Source organism: Alosa pseudoharengus, unplaced genomic scaffold (assembly GCF_046254945.1).
Source record: "Alosa pseudoharengus isolate Yale_2024_CS ecotype anadromous, Long Island Sound unplaced genomic scaffold, YU_APseudo_1.1 YU_APseudo_1.1_scf_22, whole genome shotgun sequence".
NCBI lineage: Eukaryota > Metazoa > Chordata > Actinopteri > Clupeiformes > Clupeidae > Alosa > Alosa pseudoharengus.
The window spans coordinates 9,063,233-9,074,503 of record NW_027468680.1 but is presented as its reverse complement, the minus strand read 5'-3'; the positions used below and the strand labels follow the sequence as shown (position 1 = coordinate 9,074,503).

The window sequence follows — 11,271 nt, the reverse complement described above, 5'->3', positions numbered from 1 at the left end:
CCCCTGTTGCGTGAGCGATGTATTGCATTTCACTTATCGGCCGCGTTGCTTGCGTCCACCGTGTAAACTATGAAAGGGAGCACGTCGCTCGCGTCGCTAACGTTGCTTGCTCGCGTTGCTCGCGTTGACTCTGTAAGAGCCCTAAGCTGTTCCTGTATTTCTAAAAAAAAATGTGTAGGCTACGTTGCGTTGCAGACAAATGGGTCCATAACACTGTGGACGTCAATTCCAATGTAAACAGCAAATAACTCAAGTCGTTATATTGTATTGTTGTATTATATTATATTGTATAGTCGTTATATCAGAACAAGAGGCGTTTGCGCAATAGCCGGAAGAATGCGCCTTTACTTTGGAGTTAGCGAGGTAGAAAACGAGAGGAATAGTGTTTAAAATGCCCATTTAAATTGTAGACTAATATAATGCACTGTTGTGCATTTTAAATCAGAAATAAGAATGTGAGGAGGTTATTAACTTTAAAGATTGCATCTGCAATCGAAACTGTATGCAAATTGAATGGCCTTAATTATGTCCGGTCTATGGATGTCTGCTTTAGTTGACAGCACGGTCACTAGATTTTAATCGGTAAAGTTGAGGAGCTGGTATCTACTAATGTTCGTGCAAATAGGCGGATTCATGTCCCTTGCAGTTTGCAACTGCGAGGTACATGGCAGGCGCCCCATAGAACGGTTTCATTTTGAGAGGTAGATATCCATGCCCCCTCTGCGATGCGTTCGTCCCCCAGTTTCATGCGCCAGTTTCATGAGCTTTTATGACAAAACCGTGACTGTGGTAGTTAACAATCTACATCCTAATAGAAAACTGTTAGCTTTCCTGGTATCAAATGACAAATGGTATCAGTTAGGCCTATAACACAACATAAATTGTGCTGGCGACCCAAATAAAATCTCCTGCGACCCACCCGTGGGTCGCGACCCAGACTTTGGGAAACACTGTATTAAACAGTAGGCCTACATCACATCCCTGCAAAGTTTATTTCAAAAATATTTCCCGACCAGCAGTACTCAGTATGACTGGATTGTGGATCCATTTAATGCAGCATGTTGGTATTTGATTGAATATATTGTACAATGCTGTAAAATATTGGCCTATGCTTCCTAATATGTTGCTGGAAAACAGAAATATGTGTGTTTAATTTACAATGGCACATTATGTATTTATTTATTATTATATCTGCAGCACCAGCTGATTTAACTCTGCTATATATTTTGGATATATTTGGAACTTGTCATTATTTCAATAATAATTGAATAATTTCAATTATAAGCTTGACCACTTTCTTAGAGCAATGAGGGACAGGTGGGGTTTAAAAATGCCCCCCCTTGATCTTAGTGGGAAATGAAAGAAAAAGTTTGAGAACCACTGGCGTAAAATAACTTGATTGTAGGCTTAGCTGTTAGTTTGTTGCTCAGTTGAACATATTTATCTAACAGCTGTCCCCCCCCCCCTTCTATTTCTGTTAGGTGCTGCTTCACTCTGCTACTGAAGGATCAGGCTGACTGCAACTGCTATGGATGGCAGGAAAACACAGTACACTTGAATTTCTAGATTAAGAGTGAATAAATGCACTTCCTTAACTGATAACAAGTTGTCAATGGTTATTTATGCAAGCTTGTGTAGCCTAAACCAGATATACCCTAGCCAAATTTATCCTGGCTGTAGATAAAGCAGGATATGAATTTCCCAATATTTTGCCAGATTAGGCTAATAGTGGTTTACTGAGGTTTAATATCAATTGAAATACCACTGAAATCACGTTGATATTTAGTTTGGTTGTAATTTCAACATTGTTTCAATATTCATTTTAGTGGAAATACCATTGAAATCCCCTTGATCTGTAGTTAGAATTTCAACGTTGCTTTAATATTAATGAAGGGTGCAAAAGTGATGTAGAATAAATGTTGCAGTGCGACGTTGATTCAATTATTTTAACGTTGACAAAGTAATTGTTAGCTGGCTGCAGAATGAGCAGTCATCAACACCAACTGAAAGCTCTGTTTTGCAGGTACAGTAGTCTTGCATTGCTTACTCTGAATTACATTTTCCAAAGGCCAGCTTTCATGCTTGTGTCACAACTTCAGAACGGCTTGACGCACATGCTTCAAATTTGGTGTGAACATTTGTATGGACTCAATGATGGAAGTCAAATGTCAAGGCCAAACCCACCTTGAGTGTGATATCTCAAGAATGCCTGACACAAGGTTTTTTGGTACAAGGGTTTGTATGAACTCAAAGATTAAGTGATTCAATGTTTTTTTTTTTCAGGAATCTCCCCACCAACATTAACCCAGCAGCTTTTCATCCACTAATGTAATTCCTCTGGCATTACATTTCTAGTTATTATAACCTTTTTTTCTTTTTACCTGTTCAAGAATTAATGCGACTCTAACCGCTTAACATACAGACATGTTGAAATAACCGTTCTGAAGGTCTGGAGTGGGGCAAGAGAGTTATTTTTTTTAAAGTTTATACTTTTTGAGAAATAGGGGACTAAAAATGTTAAAAAGCTCATTTTTCCCCCATAGACTTCAAAGGCTGTGATGTCATAATGGTGTAAAGGCAGCTGCGCTTGTTAAGCTCCCAGAGTAGTTTCCGGGCTAATTGACCTGTCGCTAAGCCTCGCCCCCCATTGTTACCATGTGAAGACTCCATGGAGGTATCATATATAACTGGAGAGAGTGACTAAGTCCCGCCCTCCATACAAATAAATGGTGGAGGCTAGGCTAGTAAATCCGGCCAATTCATAGTCAACGCCATCTTGAACACTGGGGTTCTGATCCAGCGCCAGTCGGCTCTGACCATGCGCCAAGTTACAAAGCTGGAAATGACGCATGGACCAACGTTGATTTTTATTGGATATTCTGTAAAAAGAGAGTCCAGTAAGAGGGTGGCGATAATGCACATAAAGTCCTTGCCTCATAACAAGAAGAAGAAAAAGTTGCTTGGGAACGCGCATGGAGTCCGAGTGGAGTCGCCCTGAAGCGCAACTTAATTTCATTGGATAACACAGCGGCTCTAACTAAGAGCGGTCTGCCTGCTGTCCTGCTGCAAATATGCATTCGAACATGACGTGAAATATCCGTAGTCGAACTATAAATAAACTATTCGGTTTTTAGTGCCAAGTGTAGCGCATTTTTACAGTCTATGATTAGTTTGTTTTTTATTTTATTGTTTGCCATCTCATAGCGGGTGCTCTAAACGTATCCTAGCGTTGGCCCATGACCAAATCAAGCCAATAATAGCCAGTAGCCACAATAATGACTGGAGCCAGAGCCCTCAATAGCCACCCTGTTTTGAAAATAATATTGAAGATATTATGTCCCCAACTCATCTAAAATGTGGTGTCTTTACTTTGAGTTGTACACCGCAGATGGTAAAGTAACGGTTAAAGAGAATGTTGTCTGCGGACTCAGCAAAAAACAGTTTACTTACGCATCCACGACATCCAATCTTCGCGCTCACCTGTGGAGTTACCATCCAAATGAGGCAGCGGTGTCAGAGGCACAGTAGACGGCCAGAGCATCGCCAGGCGTCCAACATCGTATGATTGCATACTTTCCGTAAATCCTACATTATGTCCGGGGTCTGCTATTTACTTAGGCTGCAAAACACAGGTATTTATTTGAGGTAGGCTTATTCGAGGCAGACCTTTATTTCTTACATTGTACGTTATTGTGAGACATGCATTTTGTTTGGAGCGGCATACCAGGCTATCAAACGCAGACGATTTTCGGTTTTGGTATGGGATTTAATTTACTTTTGGACTTTTATTGTATAGTTAAATGTTGAGACTGATGGGCATTTAAATCTAGAGGGTATTTGATGATCACTGTAAAGTTTCATGTAGTTGAAAAAGTGTTGGAATTTCCAGCTGTTTATTGCGAGACAATTCCAGACATTCATTGAACGTGCGCTGTGCTCTAATGGAAACCTTATTGCATAGCGAGGTAGCCTTAATTGAGTTTTTTTTTTAAATTATGCATGGTTTACTTTTTATTAAATTCGTAGGCTGGAATGCCTCGCGGCAAAAAATGCTTTTAAATGTAGTAGCCTAGTGCTTCAGCCTCTGGCAAGCTCCAAAGGGGGCGGCTATAGGTTGAGAGCAACGTGTTGGAGACGGTTTAACGAGACAAGGTCTTTATGCCGCTGTTGTGTAATTTATTGTCTTTAATCATGTTTAGGCTATGTTTGTTTGGGACAAACAACAACGAAACAAGATCAATACAATTTTCTTTATTTGTCATATGATGGATAAACAACCATAATATGCACGTCTTCTTATAGGCTCCTCAAGAAATACGCACTGAATAACGTTTGGCTGTAGCCGCCGGATAGGTACCCGCCCACCAACATGTACGCGCATGAGAGCTCGTGCCCAACACGGATTTTCGTGCATGGAGCTGGTTCCAAATGCTCCATGCAGCGCCATATTTGAAAATGGCGTATGCTAACATGCCGAAGCTAATCTGCACGCTCTTGACCCCCTGGAAAACTCGGACAAACAAACCAGACTTGAATAGAAATACATTGTGGACAATGGCAGCTGACAGTATATGAAAGCAGGCTTTGAGGACGTTTTGGTCGATAAAAGGATTTACTTTCCTCCAGAAGCTATCAAAAGGGACTTAATTATGCTATGGAGGGGTGTTTTCAAAACTTTAGAATACATACAAGGTGACAAGCAGTTGTGGCGAGTAGCCGTGCAAATCACATGCAAAAAACACTGACGTTAATGCTAGCTAGCTAGCTAGTGGAAGATTGATACTAAGAGATGTTAGGTTACATTAATATTTGATGTAGTAAGAAAATAGTAGTTGGTTAATGAGCATTTTCATCTTGGGATTTAACAGGGAACCTGTGCCCACGTTTTTGGCTTAGTAGCCTACATTATGTCGAGCTGTTGCAAACGCGAGAGACGTCCTGTAGGCTACTGTTGATGAAAATATACCCCGTTTTCTAGCCTCTCGGGGTAACGTCTATCAGTATTACACGTCCCCCATGCAAAACGTTTGACCATGGTTATCTGTCGGGATTTTTGGAGTTAATAAACTCCATAAATAACCATTAATTTGCCATTTTATGCCTGCTCCCTGTTGTTTCCTATGGAGTTGTCCGAGCTGATGTCCGAGTCCCATTGAGGCTGGACTGTCATTGGCTCATCAGCGTTCTAAGGGTGGCGCTTAGCGACAGGTCAATTAGAACACTGGCATACAATCTGGTGCTCCCTAAAACTACACATCCTGTTTAAGTGTTTCCCGTGTGTCAAAATAAAAGTCACAGCCATATGTCATGCGTTGCGCATTATATCTCCAGAACGGCTTGACGCATATGCTTCAAATTTGGTACAAGTGTTTGTATGGACTCAAAGATGAAGTGAGTTGATGTTGGAGGTCAGAGGTCAAAGGTCAAGTCCATGAATACTCTAAGCGCGATATCTCAAAAATGCCTTGACATACATGCCTGAAATTTGGTATAAGTGTTTGTTTGGACTCAAATATGAGGAGAATTGATGTTGGAGGTCAAATGTTAAGGTCAAAAACACCTTGAGTGTTATATCTCAAGAACGCCTTGACCATTCAAACCGAAAAAAGTCATATAACCATTCCAATGACTGAAGCTGTTAAATGAAGGTAAATTAAGTTAAAACAATTGCATATTAAGCTAAAAAACCTGCATAGTGTGCCTTTAAGTCTTGTAACATTTCTTCTCCAGGTGATGGAGTGGATGCAACTCCACTCGGTGACAGTGCAGTACTTTGACCGCGAGCTGATGCGCAATGTAACAGCGGCGGCGTCGTGCCTCGAGCTCACGCCATCACGCGCAGCTTCAAGGACTGTGGCTCCCGTGGTGAAGTATGAGAAGAATGAAATGACGGTGAAGCTGCTTGGACGCACTCTGAAGCACGTTTTAGTGTCTGGTGAGTCTACTGCAAATAACCTCAACTAGGCCCAAAGCAAGGTTGTCAACCTCACACATTTGCCATATCACACACTTATGTTCTGTCACACTAGCAAGGAAAAAGTCTGACTTTCAAGCCAGCCTTGAAAGTCATCAACTCTTTTCTACTTCTTTTCTGTATTTTTCTATTTATTTGTTAGACAACATGATGAGATACATGATTTTGAATGTGTCGATACCAGCAGCTCAGCAAAATTTGAGGGTTTATCAGAAGATCTGATGGATATTTTAGATATTACAGTGTCATTCTAAATTGTATATTACAATTTTACCATTCAAGATCTCCATGTTGATCAAGGAAAGGATGTCAAACAATGGACAAATGTCAAAATGAATATTGAGGTAAGATCCCTTTCAATTAATGACTCTCCATTTTAATAGAATAAACTATACACAAAAGTAAAATATTCAGTGTGGTATTCATTACCATGTCATTTTTATATTCATTACCATGAAGTTATACCATTTTTATTACATGGTTTTAACTGTATCTCTTTATTTCTCTCTGCAGAAAGAGCAAGCGTTAACTCTGATTTCCGAAGTTCCATTTGAACCATACATACCCGCAGACATCTCTACAGAAACAGCTCCAGCAGACACAGACACAGACACAGCAGACACAGAGACAGACACAGGCATAGGCAAAGGCACAGGCAAAGGCACAGGCAAAGGCACACACATGGAGGCAGTGCCAACAAGCCCCCTTGAGGAGTTTGGGCACTTTTGGGAGTTTTGGGGTTTCCCAGACATTCCATCAGGGCCCTACAGACCACCTGGAGATACGGAAGCACCTGAGTTAACTACATTGGCTGCTACAACTACAGCTGTTCCTACCACCACAATACCTGATACTACAACATTGGCTGCTACAACTACACCTGTTCCTACCACCACCATAGCTGATACTACAACACTGGCTGCTACAACTACACCTGTTCCTACCACCACCCTAGCTGATACTACAACACTGGCTGTTACAACTACACCTGTTCCTACCACCACCCTAGCTGATACTACAACACTGGCTGCTACAACTACACCTGTTCCTACCACCACCCTAGCTGATACTACAACACTGGCTGTTACAACTACACCTGTTCTTACCACCACCATAGCTGATACTACAACATTGGCTGCTACAACTACACCTGTTCCTACCACCACCCTAGCTGATACTACAACACTGGCTGCTACAACTACACCTGTTCCTACCACCACCCTAGCTGATACTACAACATTGGCTGCTACAACTACACCTGTTCTTACCACCACCCTAGCTGGTACTACAACAATGGCTGCTACAACTACACCTGTTCTTACTACCACCCTAGCTGATACTACAACATTGGCTGCTACAACTACAGCTGTTCCTGTTACAATTACAGCTGTTCCTACCACCACCCTAGCTGATACTACAACACTGGCTGCTACAACTACACCTGTTCCTGTTACAACTACACCTGTTCCTACCACCACCCTAGCTGATACTACAACACTGGCTGCTACAACTACACCTGTTCCTACCACCACCCTAGCTGATACTACAACACTGGCTGTTACAACTACACCTGTTCCTACCACCACCATAGCTGATACTACAACATTGGCTGCTACAACTACAGCTGTTCCTACCACCACCATAGCTGATACTACAACATTGGCTGCTACAACTACACCTGTTCTTACCACCACCCTAGCTGGTACTACAACACTGGCTGCTACAACTACACCTGTTCTTACTACCACCCTAGCTGATACTACAACATTGGCTGCTACAACTACAGCTGTTCCTGTTACAATTACAGCTGTTCCTACCACCACCCTAGCTGATACTACAACACTGCCTGCTACAACTACACATGTTCTTACCACCACCCTAGCTGATACTACAACATTGGCTGCTACAACTACACCTGTTCTTACCACCACCCTAGCTGATACTACAACATTGGCTGCTAAAACTACAGCTGTTCTTACCACCACCATAGCTGATACTACAACATTGGCTGCTACAACTACAGCTGTTCCTACCACCACCCTAGCTGATACTACAACATTGGCTGTTACAACTACACCTGTTCTTACCACCACCCTAGCTGAAACTACAACATTGGCTGCTACAACTACACCTGTTCTTACCACCACCATAGCTGATACTACAACATTGGCTGCTACAACTACAGCTGTTCCTACCACCACCATAGCTGATACTACAACATTGGCTGCTACAACTACACTTGTTCCTACCACCACCATAGCTGATACTACAACATTAGCTGCTACAACTACACCTGTTCTTACCACCACCCTAGCTGATACTACAACATTGGCTGCTACAACTACAGCTGTTCCTACCACGACCCTAGCTGATACTACAACATTGGCTGCTACAACTACACCTGTTCTTACCACATCCCTAGCTGATACTACAACATTGGCTGTTACAACTACAGCTGTTCCTACCACCACCATAGCTGATACTACAACACTGGCTGTTACAACTACAGCTGTTCCTACCACCACCATAGCTGATACTACAACATTGGCTGCTACAACTCCACCTGTTCTTACCACATCCCTAGCTGATACTACAACATTGGCTGTAACAACACTGGCTGTTACAACTACACCTGTTCTTACCACCTCCATAGCTGATACTACAACATTGGCTGCTACAACTACAGCTTTTCCTACCACCACCCTAGCTGATACTACAACATTGGCTGCTACAACTACAGCTGTTCCTACCACCACCGTAGCTGATACTACAACATTGGCTGCTACAACTACAGCTGTTCCTACCACCACCATAGCTGATACTACAACATTGGCTGCTACAACTACACCTGTTCTTACCACATCCCTAGCTGATACTACAACATTGGCTGTTACAACTACAGCTGTTCCTACCACCACCATAGCTGATACTACAACATTGGCTGCTACAACTACACCTGTTCCTACCACCACCCTAGCTGATACTACAACATTGGCTGTTACAACTACACCTGTTCTTACCACCACCCTAGCTGATACTACAACATTGGCTGTTACAACACTGGCTGTTACAACTACACCTGTTCCTACCACCACCCTAGCTGATACTACAACATTAGCTGCTACAACTACACCTGTTCCTACCACCACCCTAGCTGATACTACAACATTGGCTGTTACAACTACACCTGTTCTTACCACCACCCTAGTTGATACTACAACATTGGCTGCTACATCTACAGCTGTTCCTACCACCACCGTAGCTGATACTACAACATTGGCTGCTACAACTACAGCTGTTCCTACCACCACCGTAGCTGATACTACAACATTGGCTACTACAACTACACCTGTTCTTACCACATCCCTAGCTGATACTACAACATTGGCTGCTACAACTTCAGCTGTTCCTACCACCACCGTAGCTGATACTACAACATTGGCTGCTACAACTACAGCTGTTCCTACCACCACCATAGCTGATACTACAACATTGGCTGCTACAACTACACCTGTTCTTACCACATCCCTAGCTGATACTACAACATTGGCTGTTACAACTACAGCTGTTCCTACCACCACCATAGCTGATACTACAACATTGGCTGCTACAACTACAGCTGTTCCTACCACCACCGTAGCTGATACTACAACATTGGCTGCTACAACTACAGCTGTTCCTACCACCACCATAGCTGATACTACAACATTGGCTACTACAACTACACCTGTTCTTACCACATCCCTAGCTGATACTACAACATTGGCTGCTACAACTACACCTGTTCCTACCACCACCGTAGCTGATACTACAACATTGGCTGCTACAACTACAGCTGTTCCTACCACCACCATAGCTGATACTACAACATTGGCTGCTACAACTACACCTGTTCTTACCACATCCCTAGCTGATACTACAACATTGGCTGTTACAACTACAGCTGTTCCTACCACCACCATAGCTGATACTACAACATTGGCTGCTACAACTACACCTGTTCCTACCACCACCCTAGCTGATACTACAACATTGGCTGTTACAACTACACCTGTTCTTACCACCACCCTAGCTGATACTACAACATTGGCTGTTACAACACTGGCTGTTACAACTACACCTGTTCCTACCACCACCCTAGCTGATACTACAACATTAGCTGCTACAACTACACCTGTTCCTACCACCACCGTAGCTGATACTACAACATTGGCTGCTACAACTACAGCTGTTCCTACCACCACCATAGCTGATACTACAACATTGGCTACTACAACTACACCTGTTCTTACCACATCCCTAGCTGATACTACAACATTGGCTGCTACAACTACAGCTGTTCCTACCACCACCGTAGCTGATACTACAACATTGGCTGCTACAACTACAGCTGTTCCTACCACCACCATAGCTGATACTACAACATTGGCTGCTACAACTACACCTGTTCTTACCACATCCCTAGCTGATACTACAACATTGGCTGTTACAACTACAGCTGTTCCTACCACCACCATAGCTGATACTACAACATTGGCTGCTACAACTACACCTGTTCCTACCACCACCCTAGCTGATACTACAACATTGGCTGTTACAACTACACCTGTTCTTACCACCACCCTAGCTGATACTACAACATTGGCTGTTACAACACTGGCTGTTACAACTACACCTGTTCCTACCACCACCCTAGCTGATACTACAACATTAGCTGCTACAACTACACCTGTTCCTACCACCACCCTAGCTGATACTACAACATTGGCTGTTACAACTACACCTGTTCTTACCACCACCCTAGTTGATACTACAACATTGGCTGCTACAACTACAGCTGTTCCTACCACCACCGTAGCTGATACTACAACATTGGCTGCTACAACTACAGCTGTTCCTACCACCACCATAGCTGATACTACAACATTGGCTACTACAACTACACCTGTTCTTACCACATCCCTAGCTGATACTACAACATTGGCTGCTACAACTACAGCTGTTCCTACCACCACCGTAGCTGATACTACAACATTGGCTGCTACAACTACAGCTGTTCCTACCACCACCATAGCTGATACTACAACATTGGCTGCTACAACTACACCTGTTCTTACCACATCCCTAGCTGATAGTACAACATTGGCTGTTACAACTACAGCTGTTCCTACCACCACCATAGCTGATACTACAACATTGGCTGCTACAACTACACCTGTTCCTACCACCACCCTAGCTGATACTACAACATTGGCTGTTACAACTACACCTGTTCTTACCACCACCCTAGCTGATAC

At 42.9% G+C, this 11,271-nt stretch overlaps 1 protein-coding gene across 1 annotated transcript in view; it reads right to left on the bottom strand.

The window, feature by feature from the left end:
* LOC143139528 (IgGFc-binding protein-like) overlaps positions 1 to 11,271 on the bottom strand; it is a 252,923-nt gene that overhangs the window by 8,343 nt on the left and 233,309 nt on the right. The window lies entirely within an intron of this gene.